We start from the raw sequence: 16,155 nt of genomic DNA on the forward strand, positions 1-16,155 counted from the left end.
AATGCCTATGGAATATTTGCTGGACTTAAGAGCTTTGAAGTTACTCTGTACCTTCTTTCAAGACACAGTCTCCAGCCACAGTTTGTCACTTTGGAGTTATTTCATAAAATTTTTGGTTATTATTTACAGCTAAGAAGTAATGACTAAATTAATGTCATAGCAGATCTCCTTTCAAAACTCTCAGGCAGAGAAAAGTTTTATTGCAGGTCTCAGTTTAATCTTCCTTCCCAGAAGCTGCTGGGTTTTAAGTACTTTGATCTTTTCCTCAGCATCACCTTCCCACTAGTCATGTGTCAAGCATCCTTAATGGGTGAGTCTCAAATGTTCTTAAAGTCCTGTCCTGCAGCCTCAGCAAAATGGCCCTGTGAGTAGCAACTCTTCCTCAACCAAATATTGTCAGTCAGACAAATATTCATTCCACAGTGATTCCTAGCAACCAGCAAGGACTTTGTGGAATTTTTTGAAGATAAATACCAACAACAAGCTTCATTTTCCACAATTCTATATAACTAAGCCATCATTTTACCTAACACTTTTCTTATCTTGCTTTCTAATGTATTTTGATTCGATTCCAGATACTCTGCAATGTATTGGCCCAAGAGCTACATCAAAGATTAGCCAGACTTCAGAAAAAAAGGATGGCACAGTAAAATGGACATAAAATCATGAGGAAGCAGACTTAAATTCCAATCCTAGCTTTATACCTGATTTGCTAGACAGCCCTTGTTTCTTGGCTCCCTCTTTCACAACTTATTTAGAGTTCTGCACCATCCTTTAAACAAAGAACATCAGTTTAACTGGCTTTGAAACTTCTCTTCTGTGCCCAAGACTGCATCCTGAGTCACACAGTGTAAACAGGCCACAAAAGTGAGTGGTACAAGCTACAAAGTGAGGCAGCAGTCCCTGCAAGAGATTGGCACTGTCACAATTGATCTACTGCCTGAAGGTGAAGAAATTTCTCAAAGGAAGCTGCTAGAGGAAGAACCATCAAGGTGAGGTAATTCCATAGGACTGATTAAGCCAGTGGAAAAGAGTGCTGCACTCAATGTATTTCTCCATATATTCATCAAATTCCACAAACCCAGACTTTGCAGGGTTAGGTAATGTCTGTTCAAGCCAATGGTTCTCAGTCATTTCAGATGTGCAATATACTTCAAATAAGCTGAAAATGCTAAGGCATCGTTATGCTAATTTAACAGTCTTCTGTCAAAACGAATATTATGTAAAAGCAAATCAGTCTTCTCTAGTTTTCATAAATACTGCAGAAAAAGCTAAAAAACCACACATGAAGTTAATGACTTTATGTCTGATGATCTTCTCCATCTAAAAGACACTTTTCATAGTGGTGACTCGAAAATTGCACCCAAAAAATCCTCAATATCTTCTGCATGAAGATCTCCCAGAAGCTACTTCCATTTGTTTTGCAGAATTTTAGTAACTTATTTTCTTGATTATTTTTTTCAAATTAAATCTGTATTGACACTAGAAGTGTGAAGATGAACATTTTAACCTGTTTTCATAGACAACACTATTTTTCTCTTAAACGCACCCTTACAAAACCAGATTTAATTAAACAAAGTTTAAAGATAGATAACGATCTGTTGATGAAAGTATATGCAGAAAGATAAAAAAATTAATATTTCAGTTGCTGGTGTCCTCATGAAAGACAAAATATTGGTGATACAATCCATTAGGTGCTTTCAGAAAGGCTGAATCTTAGGAGGCCTTTTACAGTATTGTTTAATTCCACGGTGATAAAATAAGCAATTTAAAAAATATAAGAGAAGTTTTGGGGAGGAAAAAAGATAAATTTAACAATTACCTCTATATTCTACTCCTGTAAATGTTTATAATTTTAATATATTTTGATCTACAAACATATTTATACCAACCACAGTAAGAGTATTTGTGAAAGGACTTCATTGGCCTCACACAAGCTGAAGTCAGGGTGGAGGTGATGCTAGATGTTTGGGAGGGAAAAACAAGATTCCATTGCACTTGAGCATGACCTAGTGGCTGGTTCATTGAGTGGCATTTATGATAGAAACAGAAAAGACTACTTGTCTGCTCAGGGCAATTAAAGTGTGTGCAGCAGCTCACTGAGGATTGGATAAAGGGAAAAAAGGGTGGCCTAGAATGAGGTATGTAGATGAAAGATCCATATGCCTACACAAATTGGCCAGTTGGGACTCATGTGCCTGGTATATAGACCAACCAAATGCACTCTATTTTGTGACTGAACAAAATGCTCAAGCAGATTTGCACAGAGGATCAAAATCTGTAAACTTTCTCATTCTTCCCAAAGTATTTAGTATAAAAGCTATTTAAACTACATAAAGGCTTAATGGGCTAAAAAAATAGACTTAGTAGCTCACAGCTGCTATCACCATTAAACCAGAGGTTGATACTTCTATTATTCTGTATTTAAATTGGGATTTCAGTCAGACAGCAAGTGAAAACTCCTTTAATAAAATAAATGGTAGAAGAGTATATAATCTGTATTGTTTACATGTTCAAATCGTATCTATAGTTTGTCCAGGAAGACTGTACTTTAGACTTATGAAATAGTTTCCTCAAAGTCAGCCAAATTGTTATTTAACTTTAGTATCCTGGCTAAACTATCTGGTAAATGAAGCAACTGACATCTGTGCCTATTCAAGAGTTATTGATGCTACTCACATTATAAAAAATTTATTGTGATTGCCTTCAATTTGAAAAACATTAGTTTGCTTTAACCATGAAATATTCCACCATAATATACTCTACATACTTGAGGCCATAAAATACAAAGCTGTTTGACCTGTACTAGTCAAACTAAAATGGTAAATGGATATTTGTATTACGCTTTCATTACCAATTTTTAGCTAAATCCCTTGAAATGTAAAACAAACTCACGTTACTGAAGCTGAAACAACTCTAATACTGCTGTGTCAACAGAATCTGAATGCTTGTTGATGATGACTGACAGATAAAGATAAATATATATAAAATGTTTTAAATCCTCATCCTCTTTATCCACATCCTGTGTCATCAAACAGGCTTTTGCACCCCTCCATGTTAGTGGTCAAAACACTTAAGGCTTCTAGTCATTAAAAAAATTACTTACATGTGCATTACTTAATCACTCTTGCTACTCCCTGACAGTCATTCAACCACACAAAACATTCACCTTGCTATCAAGATCTGATCCACACCAAAGATGAAAGTCTTGGCTCTGATCTATGCTTTCATTCATTCTGCTGTCTTCTCCCTTAATAAATCAAAAGGATTAAAAAAAAAAAAAAGGTATAAATTTAACAGTTCAGTCACACTTGTCTATGTTTCAGCAAGATACAGCTTGCCCTCATGATGACCCTTAGTTTGAAAACCCAGAAGCAAAGGGAATAGGTATGTAATTTAGCTTGTAAATCATTAAAGCCAGGACCTATTACTTGGACTGTGCGATCAGATTTTAGTCTCAAAATTTTCTTTCAGGCTGCCAAAAACCACTTCACATAGAAGCAGAAAATATACAATTTTAGTGATTGGTATATTCCTTTCTGAGTAAACACGTGTCACTTTAAGAAGAACAGAACACATAGGGAGTGAGTAAATATATTCCAAAAAGAACTAAAATAACATTGTCTTTGGTCCTGATTCCTGAATGGGACATTTTGAAAAGTCCAAGGGAAAAAAACCAGGGACTATGTCATCTCCTGTTTAACTAATGAAAAATTATTCTTAGTTGAGATAATTCTTCGTAATGCCACCCTACAGAGTTCATAAGTCAAATTTATATGCAGCCTTTTTGGATGAGCAAACTGCACAAGGCTACTTACTGTACACAGGCTGCAAATAACGTCAACCAAGGGAAAGGCAAGCCTACTGCACAAAGCCACATAGGAAAGAGGAGAAACCTCCACAACAGGAAGTTGTGGAGCTGCCTGTGGGGTGGAAAGCACATGGAACTAAGCTCCCTGCCACCCACACACTCACATTTTACTGGAACCAGGTACAGTATCTTGTATGACTTCCTTCTGTGTCAGTGCTTCAGTAACTTTCCTGCACAGGCCTGCAAGCATAAAGAACCTACTCTGTTAATTTGCTTAGGGGAGGAAGAGAAAGAGAGGAACATTTTGTGGTAAGGAATAATGCCTTCCTTTCCCTACCTCCCTCCCTTCTTCCCCGGCTATCATTTTGTTTTTGTTGGATTTGTTATAATGAAATGGCCAATATTCTCCAGCACAGAACATCCACAGCTATGTAATTGTCAGGCGTCTTCAGGTTTCATATGAACAGAATTAGGTAGAACCAGTAAATCCATCTCAGAAAAGTAACCCCAGGATAGCTGTAGTGACAGACCAGTATTTTCATAATCCAAATGATATCTAGTCATTACTTTACAGTTTCTAAGAGGGAGACACGTACACCTGTGTTACCTCCATATTTTCACCCAGCACCTCCAGGTTTTAAAGCACACATTCACTTGGTCTTCAATCCCACACCTAATTTGCAGCTGGTGGCAGGAATTAAAGCCCACACTGTGCTTTTGCTTATGCTGGACCGCCCACATCTGCAGCAAGGCCCAGCCTTTCAACACCTTTTCCACACTTCTTACCAGAAGACAGACAAGTTCTTCTGCAGTAGAACTAAATAACTGCAAAAGAACCCCAGCGTGGGCACACAAAATCAAAGAGTTATGTGGACTACACAAATAAGAAGAGCACATCAGTCCTAGCTGACTTGCTCTGTAGAACCCTCACCACTGATACTTGAGCAAGTGCTTAGCTAGGCAACTGTGGATGGTTTTTTGCTGTAAAAGGACAGTAGGAAAGGAAAGAGGATGAGAAGAAAGCGACCACAAATGAGCAAAGAACTCTGATTCATGAATGAGAAAACACTGATCTTGGCAGCATTACAAAAGTAATATTTTCACTAGAATGAACAGTTTTCAAACAATTTATCCAATATGTTAGATACAAACAAGTTCTGCTTCAGTATTAGGCATGCATGTCTTCTCTTTCCACCTCCTTTTTTTCAGTTCCAAACCCAAATTTATTGTGGCCAAAAGTACTCAAAAAATAAAAATAAAAATAAAATACAAAAAATATTCTAGTCTCTGTTTGCATTTTAGCTGTGTTTCTCTCTCATGGTATACCACAGCAGTGATGCAGTATGAGAACTCATTCCAGAACAATATTTCCCTTTCTCGATCCTTTTCTTCTAATAGTCCCGTCGCAGAGAAACTACCAGCATTTAGGGATTTTCTATGTGGCACTTGGTTTTGGAAATTAATGAGATTTTCTTTGTCTCTCAAAGATATTAGTAAGTCAATACTAATGCTTTGACAAACTCATAGTAACCAATAACATGTTATGGATTAGTTAAACCACAAGTGAAACATAACTGCCTGTGGGAGGAAATGTGGCAATTGTTAAACATTGGCTGGCTTCAAAAACACTTTAAAGTTTAGACAAGCAGCAAAGTAAAGAACCAAACTTAAGAGAAACTTGAAAGGAGATGCAGACAGGCAAATCAAACCTGGAGCTTGGTCACTATAAACCCCCCTGCTTTTGTAGGTCCAAGTTAATAACTCCCTATGATAAAAATCACCAGTTTGCAGGTCTGATGAAATACAAATCAGCAGTTTTCTAAAGGAATGCAATTCCACACCTTTTCACGGGGAAGCTGAATATGGCCTTCTAATTCCAAAAGCACTGCAGTAGAGGACTTGCTTTGGTATTGATTCAGATGAGATACCTGAAATTAGAACTCTCGTGTGTGAGGGCAGCCTGAAGAGATAGATTTTGTGCTTGAAAATTATATGCTATTTCTTTATTACAGTGGCATTAGCAGCAAAGAGATTCCTGTTGGATATCATGAGAGTGGATACTCATTAAGCCTTGGGGTAGGGACAGGACTTCCCCATCTGTTTTGGCTACATCTAGAAACTAAACTGGAGTTCATGGAGTCTGGAACTGTAAACAGGGCTCAAATCCCTACTACAGAAAAGCTTACTACAAAGTTTAAAAAGCAGTTTAAATCCTGCCCCTGAAAAAGACTCTAAATATCAGCATTACAACACTGAAAACCTGCACTCTTCTGAGATCACACAGAATTATCTGAATTAGCTTCCTGATTTAGAGATTTCTGAGCTTCTTACACATTCCATAAATTTTTTTTTCAGAAAACTAACTTGATGTCCTAAAAAGTATGAAAATAAATTGACTATCCTCCATTATATTAAACCAACCACCAGAAGCCTCTTTTCAGTGGCTATAATTCCTATTTATTACTTGAAAAAGGTAGAAACTAGATAAAAGTCTTAAAATGTCCATAGAAGATAATATTTCTGGAAATATTTTAGCATGATGTTGTAAACTCTTGGCTTTCATTGTTACTTCAGCTCTCTCCCTATCTTTCTCTATATCGACATTAAATTCAACATGACAAAAAACCTTGGTGTGTGATGTTTTTGCAAAATGGACATGTTTCAGATGTGAAAAGTTCATAGATTTAAGCTCCAATCAGGTAAATTATTTGGATCAAGAAAATTTACTCCAAAATACTCTGAGAACTATCAGTGAGACTTTAAACAACAGCCTGTCAGATCATTGGTGTAAAATAAATTTTTGATGTTTTAAGAGATTTGAAGAAAACAAATCCAGAAACAAACGGCTACCAGAAAATCCAATTAAAATGGGACAAATGAGGCTACCACAAATATACAGTTTGGGTGGGTTTGTTTAGCTTTTTGCAGGTGTAAGTCTTTTAAATGTATGTATCTGAATACTGTCAGGAAGTAAAACCTAGCAGAGGGAAGTTTTCATGGCAGGGACTTCAGGTCTGTGAGATTAACTGCAAGGAGTAAAATATCAGGGAAAGAAAGGAATGCACAGTATGAAAATAGGATGTTAGATAGAGAGATCTGCTTGTCCATCAGAGAATTTCCATTGTCCCTATTATTAAAAACTGACAAAGTAAACCTTGCCTCTGAGACAGTGCTACATCCCCCACAGAACTAGCTATCAGTTGGGATTATGAGCTTTTTACATGGACTAATGAGGAAATGACTGAATGTCCTAAGGAAAATCACTGTTGTCAGATCCACAAAGTATGGATTCTGAGAGTTTTGGCTGAAGTCTCCCAATGTTGTACAACAGCAATCTACCACATATTTTCCTGGCTAGGTAACAGCAAAACAAGTGGTAATAACTCACATGGCAGCAATGTAGCATTTTGCATTTCTGTACAATAAACATGGGATGGAAAGTATGTCCTAAGTTCAGAAAGGAGCTTTGTTATCTAGCTTCCACAGTAGATTTAAAACAGCAAACTATTGCAAGTCCTCTCCAGCAGCATCTCAAATTACAACTATATTTGTCTGTGTATGAAGCAAAATACACTGCACAGTGCATTTGTAGCAACAAAAGTGAGCAGATAACACTGTAAAACCATAACGAAATAAAAGCCTCACTGGGTGAAGGAAAGGTCTATCCAGCTCACTGTTCTGTTTTCAACAGTGACAATAACTGATGGGATTTCAGGAGAGTAGTCAAGCCTGGCCTTGTCTACAGGTACCTATTTTTAAGGCTTTGTTTTAATGACACTGCCAATATTGCATGTTGTTGCTGCCCATGCTAATTTATTAGCTGTCACAAGGTTTGTAAAAATCCATACACTGTTATAAAAACCAGACTCTCTGCAATACAAAGTAGTAGGAATTCTTTAGGTATTTCCATTGAAAATTACTGTGAGCAAAATGTTGCCTTACAAAAATACTCCCAAAATTGATCTGACAACACTTATCTGAAAAGCACATATGTTAAAATGCCACAAATAGTTTGGTAAATTCTGAGTCACACAGATTTATTTCATTTATGACTGAATAAATCAAAATGTTGATTTAGATCAGTATTGGAACACTGTTCATCAGCATTTTAGATGCTGCTTCCATTTTACAAGTGCTGCTAAAATACAATGGAATTTCGGATGCTCTCCACACTGACTTAACTCATCTGTTACAGAAATCAATTGGGAATTATTCTAAATGTCCCATTTGTGAGAGAACAATTTCACCAGCTCATCCTTGTCTCCAAAAGCCAGAGTTCCAGTGCAGTAGTTTGCTGTTGTGATTTAAATATTTCCATGAAACCAAATGTCATATTTTTCTGACAGTAGAATGTGTAGTGAAAATTGAAAACATGTTATAAACAGACTGAATTACTGTATAATTAGGATTTCCAAGAAAGCAGATTGCAGACTAGTCAGCATTTTAAAGATGCAGAAATAATAAATAATGGGATTGTTCATGTAATTGCTTCTCAATAAATATAGGTCTGTTATCACAGACCCAAATGACACGGATCCAACCTTTAATGATCAATATTTGTTAGTCTGTGATTTCATTCACTTTATCAAAAAACAGTGGAATATTAAAATAGTCTATCCAGGTGAAATTTAAAAATAGAATGAAATAAACAGAAGCTGTGAAGCTTCCAGTGCTCAGAGTCACAAGTGCAGGTGGCTATGGAGGTACAGAACATTTTTCATCTAATTCTCTTTATGTATTGGTATAAACCCTTTGCTTCTATATTCTACCTCAGTAAAACACAGTTGCATTCTTCCTGGTCTGATCATACAAGTCCAAACTCAGGGAACCCAGCTGAATTAGAAGCCTGGAGCTGAAGTAGACTATATGCTACATGGTGCAATGCACAAAAATGATTCAGGCTTCCTCACCATTTCTTGAGCTGCACTCTTCCCCTGAGAATCTTTGTCTAACTCAATGGCAGTTTTTACTTATCTGAACCATAACAAGATGATATTTTAATATTTGCTTGATCAGACTAATCTCAATGCCTTGCTTTTGGCAATGAAGTAGGATTATCCTTAAGAAGGTGGTAACAAAAGCATACATAGAATCACAGAATCATTTAGGCTGGTAAACTCCTCTGAGATCCTTAAGTCCAAATGTTAAATCCATTGAATTAAGTTTTCTAAGTCTACATTTTAATACATTAAAGTTCTAGTGGAACTGTAGGAAGTGAACTGACTTCCAATTTTAAATTGGCTAAGGAGCAGAGCTCATCCTCATACCTTTGCTGGGTTTATCTGGACAAGAGCTATCAGTCATTGAAGTGAAAATAGATAGGAAATTATTGCTGGCATAAACTACCAAATAATGTTTTGTCACCAGAATAAAAAGTGACATATGCAGGGTACTCCAGGGATGAACTGACAGCAAATTCCAAAAACTAATGACTTGCCTGAGAATACTCCTGTAGTTTCAGTGAATATAAACATTGTAATAATTTTTAAATCACTCCAGTATAACTCTTTTTTTCCCAAACATAACTTTATACGTAAGAATAAATAATTACCAGTTCTCATGCTCTTGCACATTAAAAATAGACAGGAGTTATGGTGTTATTTCATTTTAACTGATGCAGTTGATATTGTTCTTATAAGTAATTTGAACATATCACTATGTGTATCACTTTGCTTTTAAAGTACAGAAAGAAATCCAAAACATGGTTAAGAGTCAATCCTGCCATTTTATTAAGGCCATGAAATATCACAAAAGTTATGACTGCAAGCTGTTGTAACAGTGGTCATAAAATGTCTGTTATCTCAGCATAATCTTTACCACACATCTCAGGAGATGCATTATTCTCACAATCAGCTCTCCCTGGCAACCTCCTTACACTACACCTTCCTCCAGAGCAATGTCTGATCAAGGGCACATGTGATTTCTTTCTGTGAGGTGATTTGGAGTTAGATAGATAGTCCTATACTTGAATGGGAAGCCACTGGAGTAAACAGGAGAGTTTGCTTCAAAAGATTCCTGTACTGAAAGTATTAATCAGACAATTCAAAGGCATTTTATAATTCAAACTCCTAAAGCAGGCCATGTCTGTCTCTTAGGGATGTTGTAAAGCTGGCCACCTCTGTCTGTCTCTGACAAGGGGCAGCAACCTGTCACTTTGCAGGCCTAGAACCTTCACAGTTATCACTCTTCACACCCAGGACCATCACCACACTGACCAGGACTGTATCTGTTCCAGCAGCCTGTTCCTAGGACCATTCTTACTGGGTCTGGCACTTCAAGAGATATTTCATCCAAAAAATATTTATAATGCAGTTATTTCAGATGTGTACGTGAACAACATGTAAATACAACTGTCTTTGTTTCTTCCAACTATATTTCTTCTCATTTTTTGAACTACTAAATCCTCTTCATAGGAACAATCATGTACAGAATCTGTTTTTTCCTTGGTGACCATGTGGGAGACAAATCGAAAATGTGAGCAAAACTTGCACTTTGCAAGCAAGCAAATGTGCAGGTGCACATTGCCATTAAAAATAGCACCATGCAAAATATGACAATGCATATAGTAGAAAAATACAGCATCCAGCCAGAGCCAAAAAACACTGAAAGTAATCTGAAATATCTACCTTAAGTATTTCTATGTGGAACATCCATTTAAATACTTCACATGTGTTCTTGGAAAGGGGTTGGTGAGCAATCAAAGGAAAATTATTCTAACTGTGAACTGCCCAAATAACAGGTAAGAATGCTGTCATGAACTGTGATACACTTTTGAAAGATGAGCAAGGGAAGGAAGAAGAAACAACAGTAGGACCACATTGCAAGCTGAAATCAGCTTGGATGCAGTATGTTCTCTTGCTACAAGAACAAAAATTCCTGAATCTTCTGGATATTTCTGAGGATCAAAACAAGATACAATCACCTAAACTGAGTGTTTTTCTCCATTTTCATTCATTCTTTCAAGTTTCCTGCTACATTACTTCTTTGTGAGCAGTAAAGATGGGAGGAAACCTTGTTTCATTTTTAAAATACTTTTCTATTAACATTTAATGTTTTTACAATTTGCTTCTTCTTTTTATGGAACAACAGTATGTAGCAGCAACCAAAGAACCCTTTTTTTCACAGTGATAAACTGATACAAAAGTTGGAACAGTTTATTACCAACATTTTCATGGTGTTCAGTCAGAGTGATGTCATACTTTTGATAATATTTTTCCAAACTCCAATTATTGGTTATAAAGGCATCTAACAGAGATTAACATCACACTCTGTATCAAGTGATAATCTAAAGACTGAAGTGATTGGCAGTTAGAGTGATTTGCTTAGATTTCAAAACTCTTCTGAATAGAGGAGAGTAAACATACTGAGATTTTTTCTTTCCCCTACAAGACAATTATTCATAGAGGCTCTTCTTTATCAACACAAGGAAACAGATGAAGAGAGTCATGCTGGTTGGTAAATATTGATGTGTTTAAGATACTAACAGTATTTGTCTCTCCAGAAGTGTTTCATTACCAAAAAAACTACTAAAGTTTGGTGTGGAGAAATCCTGCACCTTCTAGTACCATGTTCCCTGGCAATTTTTCAGAACTACTTCTAATTTTCTGTCTCCTCAAAGAATCAGTTGTCAATGATATATCAATTCAATATCCCAAATTAAATGGTTTTTTAAATGCAAAATTTATTTCTTGTCTAATTTGCATATTTCATTATGTCTTTTTAGCTGCCAAATTTACAACAAAGTGATAAATAGAGCTTCTTAAGGGATTTATTTTACTTAAGCTTGGCTTCAGGGTGGTCCTTATTTCAGTCAAAACTAGAAAATTGATGCATGATTTCCAAAGCAAAAGCCACACCAAGTTGCAAAAAAATAATCCATTCTAATGTTTTACAGAATTCCACTGATGTGCGTTCATGGTATGTTCAATATTTTATTAATTACTTATGTATTTTTGTTCTGTATTTCCAACAGCCTATAAAAAATCTTGAAATGGAGCTATAACAAGTGGTACAGCTAAACATATCCTTTAATTTTTTATTCTGAAATAGATTCTTTCACTGGTACTTCTAATAAGCAAATACTATGTTTTTTCAAACCCCAATTCTTACAGAATACTATAGAACATTAAAAAACTTCTATTTTTTTTTCTTTTTTCAGTGCTTTTAGATTAAACCTGTTGAAGTTAACACCATGTTGCACACTTAAAACACTTGGGTACAGATGTATGCTCCTATTTGGACTAAAGACTAAAACTGTATGATCACAGTTGGATAATTATGGTGCTGAATGTTCTCATTCACAAAAACAACATATTTTAATTCCAACCTGCCATCCACAAAAGTATACACTGTATTTTTAAAAAAGCATTTGCTTTGTATTTAAATGCCAATGCCTCAGGAACCCAAGTTTTCAGGTACATGATTAAACAGAATTACAGCATTTGCTGATGTCAAAACCATAGTACTGTCAGTTTCTGTCTTGGCACAGTTTATATAGCAATAAGCCCATTTGTTTGTAACGGAGTCAAATAAACATTTATCTTAATTTTTATCTATAGAAATAGTGTCTCAAACTATATTAAATAGGTTGGTTTGTCACATAATACTCTTTCTGAAAGCAAATATTAAAAGTTTTAGCATTCGCACTAAATAGAATTCCTAGTGAAATGAAAGAAACAGAAATTTTAAGGCACCTTCTTTTAGTGCAATTTACTTAAAAAAGCATAATGTGAAGATTAGAGTCAATTACTAAAAAATCCTGGATGTTGCAGTGCTATTGCCTTAGCAAGTGTCTTACTGAAAATAATCAAGCCTAGTCATGACTAGAGAAACAGGCTTCAAGAAGTATTACTTACTTAAACTGTGTTATTACTGTTTGATATGACTATACCTCAACCTCCTGCAAATTGCAGACGCAGACTCATCCTCTACATCAGTAATTAGTAATTGCATGAATTTATAAGCAGTAATTTCCATCAGTTCAATTTCAGTCAAAAGAAACAAGAATTACTTTTCCATACAAAAATTAAAACAGTACCAGTGTATTCTATGATACATACAGAGAAGCTCCAGGCAAATGCCAAATAAAGGAAGACATAAAATTCATGTCTCAAAACTAATTCTGATAAAAGTGACATTTACAGTTCTTAGCTCGTATCTTGGAGCATAGCTTAAAGGGACTGAAATCAATTTGCCTAGTTGAGCTAGGAGAACTATCATGCCTAAAATACAACTTAAAATATTTTTTCACACCTTAAGTCCAAATAAATCAAATGGGAAGTTCAATACATCAGGCAGTAAAAAACCCAAATGTACTACAAATAGCTGCAATGGATGACAGCAACATTCTTTTGGTACTTTCAGTGAGCATGCCACAAACATTGGTCAAGCACACTATCTTCACTCTGCAAGCACTTCTGTTCCAACTTTTAGCAGGGATGAGCCAGCCATGAATAGCTGTAGTGAGCTTTCTTCTTACTTCAGTTCCTACCAGTGTTGCTGCACTGTGTATGCTGACATACTACAGCTGGCAGAGTTCTAAAGTCACCTCACCCAGCCCTCGTGCATTCAGAAGTGCTTTGTGCCTTTCACTTATCCTCTATCATGACTAGATTGAAGCAATAAGATTTCTCCTAATTAGTAAGGAAATTTATTCTACGGTTCCTTGAAAGCATTTTATTTTTCCCTTGGTACATTCATCTTTCATGTATTCTACTTATGAGCAGAGCTGTGAACATTCTCTCTTCTTCCTAGCCTTTCTTTACATCTGTACAGTTCTTTACAATGTTCCTGTATACATCCCTGTCATCCTTTGGTTCCTGCTGTTCATTCCCTGTAGTAATTCTGCATGAACTGCATGGATTAGATAGTGAGCTCTGAGAGGAAACAACCAGATCTCTGGTACATATGGCATCATTCTCCTAAGAGGTTTCTTGAAATATACTTCTAATAAACTCCTATGAACATCCTCCACACAAAGCACAGATAAGATGACCAAAATTAAGGTCCATAAAGAAGTCTGTTGAATAATAATGACAGCAAACTGAGGTTAGCCACTCATTGCCAAATAAGCCACTTCTCTGATTATTCTAGGTCACTAATATCATGTAGGAGAGCCAAATATTTGGGGCCAGATGGTCCAGTTAATTCCACACTTCATGGCAATCATTAGAAAGGCTAAGCACTTCAAAGGGTGTCACAGGAACTTACGCTACTTGGCCAGACACCACAGGACACAACACTGGAGAGGAATAAATAGCAGAGCCTGATTGGAATGAGGTAACTGCCTTTGAACCAGAACTTTGCACCACTGTGATGACCAGACTTCAGAAATTAAGACTTCTCATCCCACAGAACTGAAACCCACCTAAGAAAATGATTGAGGACATAGATCTGAGTGTTTCCATGTTTTATATGCCTTCTCTCAGGTAAAAACTGAAATATCTGTAAAACAACATACATGTAGGTAGCCACAAAGTTTGGCCTATGTGATGTAATCCAAACACATTTAAGTTAAATTACGACAGCTTCTTCAGCATGACCATTGCCTTTTCTCATTCTTCTCCAGAAAACTGGAGTTTAGCAACCTACCATAAATCATGGAATGACAGAATGGTTTGGGTTGGAAGGGACATAGTAACAGAATCAACTACATTGGAAAAGATCTCTGAGAAGATCAAGTGCTATGGACAACAGTACTTGGTGGATGATATATTTTCAGGCTCTGATGAGGATAAGCCACAGAAGTTGTTGTCTAGTAAAGTGTGCCTAAGAAATAATCCTGCTATGCATAACATACTTTTGCTACCTAAGAGCAGATAAATAGAATAGCTGAATAGTCAGAAATGGCTGCTGCCTGGAGAGCATTAAAAAAGATGTCAGCTATTAGAGAACTGTACTTGTTTCAAGAATATCTTGAGGCTGGGCTGGAACAGATTCTACACAGATTCCAGAAACTTGACCCAGGTATGCAAAACAGAGGTTGGTATTACAGATGGTAATTATATTCATACCATATGTCCACTGTCATCTGGTGAAGGCACAGCTGGATTAATGGAGTTCTCTAATATTTATTCAAGTCCTGCTGCTTGTCAATACCATTCTCAAAAAGTTGTCTTTCCTCAAAATCCTTGTGTGGTCAGTTTTCAGCTTTTCAAATCCCCAGGCACTTGATTTGTTCCTCTTATTATTCGCTAGCCTTTTAAATTCTCCAAGTATCCTACAGGCCATGGATTGGCCAATGGACTATTGGGCTGTGCAGTTAAAAAATCCAGTGGACCAAGGGCAACACTCATCAAAGACTTGGATGGAGGTGGCCAAAGGCATGACAGAACTGAGGGTGGGCCTGTTCCACAACTAAGCCCTGCATAGCCTCAGTCTGCTCAGTAATTCTTTTTAATTCATGCCTCCCCCATGGGGTAAGAAAGCTGGAGTAGGTGGCCTGCTGGTCGTCTGCCAAGCTTGTTTCCCCAGCTCCTACAAATGCCCAGACTTGACTAAGGGAAAACATACTGACCAACTTACCAAGACCTCTTTCCCCTGCACAGCTCACCCGCTAACCCTTCCTGTCCCACACCTCTAACATCAGTTTACTGCTCTTGTGGACAGTCTCATCGTCCCCCGTGTGTCCCTGATAAATCTGTTGCTGTTTCCCAGTGCATCCCATCTCTCCTAATACATGCCTTCTGTGCCTCTGCTCCAACTGTCTGCTAACCCAAAGGCCTGGAAGAGCATGAGGGAATAATGGCTTTTATGCTATAAAGTGGGCAAGCCTTGTTCCCAGTTTCAGAGCCATGGTTCTGATCTTCCTGGGTGGGCTAGTCATGACCCTGTCTTGACAAGAATTAAGGACTTTCCACATGGGTTGGGCAATATTTAGGCACACGGCATGAGGGAAATGAATCAAAACAGGGATGGGTGGAGGACAGAAGGCTAAGTTGGCAGGGGAGAGTCGAATGAATGTGAGAAAAGCAACTTAGAAGGCCAGAGGACTTTGTAAATCTAATTCTGGAAGGCTATCTGAGTTAGATGAATACTGCATCCTTGGGAAGTGGGATTAAGGTCAAGAGGAGGAAAAAAGGCTGATAACTAAGAGAGCAACTAACTTAACTACTAACCTTCACCTAACTAATCCTAATATTAATTTCAAGAATTTTTTCCAGGAAAAAAAATTACTCATTCAGCTATACTAAAAATGTTTTGAAAGCTATACTGAAAATACAATATTGAAAAAAATATATACCTTATTTTTTTAAAACACAGTGGTATCCTTGCCCCCTCACTGCGTTCTCCAAGGTTCTTTGAAATTTGATGGTTAGAAGCAGGCTGCAATTTTCTGGGATAAA

This window comes from Erithacus rubecula, assembly GCF_903797595.1.
Source record: "Erithacus rubecula genome assembly, chromosome: 5".
NCBI classification, from domain to species: domain Eukaryota; kingdom Metazoa; phylum Chordata; class Aves; order Passeriformes; family Muscicapidae; genus Erithacus; species Erithacus rubecula.